Below are 2,699 nucleotides of genomic sequence, written 5' to 3'. Positions count from 1 at the left end.
GTTTTTCCCCCGCCTTCTTTCTTCCTCTCCTCCACTCCCTTCCCTTCCTTTCCCCGGACGCCTCTTCCTTCTCTTCCCCATGCGCAGTTGCCCCTCCTCTTCCTTCCGAGGCTCCCTTGCTCAGTTTGTCCCGCGGCTCTCCTCCACCCCCGGGGCGCGTGCCTCTCCCCTTTTCTTCTGCTCCCCTTTTCAGGGTGACTCACTGTAGGCTCCCCGAAGCAGAGAACTGGACCGGGTCAAGGAAGGGGAATCTTAATAGCAGTCTCTAATCCTCCGCAGCCGGACGACATAATTCAGAGGTCTGGCATGCTAGGGGAAATGATTGACTCATTTCATTTATCCTGGACTGGGCCTCACCTGTAAATGAACGCTGGGCTCTCTTTTCTTTTTCACGTTCCTCCTCCACTTAACGTAAAATGCATGTCAAAGCTCCACTTGACATTGACAGCCTTACCTAAAACAAATCAATTGTTCAGTATAGTAACTTTTAAAAATGACAATTTATTACCCAATTATTGTGTGTCAGGCACATACTAGGAACTCTACATACATGATTTTACAAGTTCACAATATATGTTTACATACACAGTTTTACTAATGATGTTAATATCCACAAGAAACTTCAAAGTGATTGTTCCAAACTTTCAGTCTAGGAGCTGGGAAAGTAAGAATCTGTTGGGACAACATGTTGTAGGAGTGTGACCCTCAGGGCCAAGTTAAATAAGCCTCCTACTCAATAAGCTCTTTTGTTACAAAACATCATGGTGCGTAAGCCAAAGATAAACAGATAAACATTATAACTTTAATGTCCATCCTGCAGAGAGCTCAAAATATTTTACAAATAACTTTTAGGTGTTGAAAACTTCAGTCCCCTACTAAGATCAGCAGGGTGGCTGGAGGCTAAGGAGAAGAAAATAAAGGAGGTAAATAAAGGGGGGAAAGGACACTCAAGAATAGAAGGGATGTAAACAAACAGTGAGGGCCTTGCAAAACAGCCAAACACAGGCACTCAATCTTCTGGGCAAAAACCTAAACTTTTCCTCATAAGGAAAAGCTGTTGACACTTCCTCAAAGTGTTAACCTTAGGGTTAACAAATGAGCCAGCAACTCCACTCCCTAGGTAGAGATACCCAAGAGACATGAAAACATACATCCACACAAATCCTTGTTCATAGTAGCATTCTTCATGATAGCCAAAAAGTGGGATCAACCCAAATGTCCATTAGCTTATGAGTAGATGAACAAAATGTATGTATCCACTATAAAAAGGGATGAAGTACAGCTGCAAGTTACAACACTATGAACCTTAAAAACATGTTGCTAAGTGAAAGAAACCAGTCACAAAAGACCACATATATTATTCAATATAAAATGTCCAGAACAGGGAAATCTATAAAGACAGAAAGTAGATTAGTGGTTGCCAGGGGCTGGAGGGTGGCATAGGGATAGAGTAAGAGGTATCTTTTGGGGATGATGAAAATAATTTAAACTTAGATTTTGGTAATGGTTGCACAACTTTGTAAATATACTAAATATACCCATTAATTTTATACTTTAAATTGGGTCAATCTTTTTGGTATGTGAAATATATCTCAATTTAAAAAGAGGGGCTGCTTCAGAACTGTCTCTCTTTCCTTACCACTTTCCAGCTCCCAGCCACAAAAACTCTGGTTCATTCAATGTGGTTGATTCTTTAGATATTGAGACCAAACTAGTTGTTTAAAATAATTTCACAGCATTGCAAAAAACATTGTTATTGTGCCTGTACACACACACACACACCCCCCAAACAGCAGGTCGATATGAACCTTAATTTAATACTAAATAAGTCTACTGTAATTGACAAAAGTGGGAGGGCCTAATTAGTTTTGTTTTATTCAATTACACCTTGTACTGTGCCTGGTAGAGATTATCAGTAACTGTGGAATGAATGAGAAGTATGACCAAGTGAAGAGAAAGCTTATGGTACAGTGGAACGATAGAAATTTAAGAGCTCCAAGTCAGTTTCACTATTTAATAGTTGTACGACTTTGGCTAAAGTCCATTTTCTCTCGATCTCAGGCTTGCCATCCATGTAATGGAGATTGCAGCTGCAGGCTATTTGAGAAGATTTAATGAAACTGTTTATAAAGCACCTGTCGTAAATTATGATGATGAAGATGAGAACAAGAAGGTTGTGGGGGAGGGAAAGGAGAGAGAGATGGAGATTATATACTATCAAGTTGGAAAAGATTTGGGGCAGGGGAGCCTCCCCCTGAAATCACAGCATTAAACAATATAAGACAGAATTCAAGGAGGGTGGTTACAAAAGCAGATGCTACTGAGTGCCCAGGTCTCATCTTCGGTTCATTAATTCATTCATTCTTCCCACAAATGTCTGTAAGTTTCTATATATGTTAAGCACCACACTGGGTGCTGGTGATACAGCAGTATACAGAAGAGTGTCTGTCCTCACTGTGCTTTTGGTCTCTGGAGGGAGATTGACATTCTATCCCCCAAAACCACACAAATATTTCATATATATATATATTACATAATATATATTATCTACACTAATAAAAGAGAAACATGCAAATTGGTGTCACTCCGCTACCCTTCTCATTGGCTAATCAGGGCGATATGCAAATTAACTGCCAGCCAAGATGGCGGCCGGCAGCCAGGCAGCTTGAAGCGAACATGAGGCTTGCTTGCTTCAGTGA

Source organism: Myotis brandtii, unplaced genomic scaffold (assembly GCF_000412655.1).
Source record: "Myotis brandtii unplaced genomic scaffold, ASM41265v1 scaffold34, whole genome shotgun sequence".
Lineage (NCBI taxonomy): Eukaryota > Metazoa > Chordata > Mammalia > Chiroptera > Vespertilionidae > Myotis > Myotis brandtii.
This window is presented reverse-complemented; position numbering follows the sequence as displayed.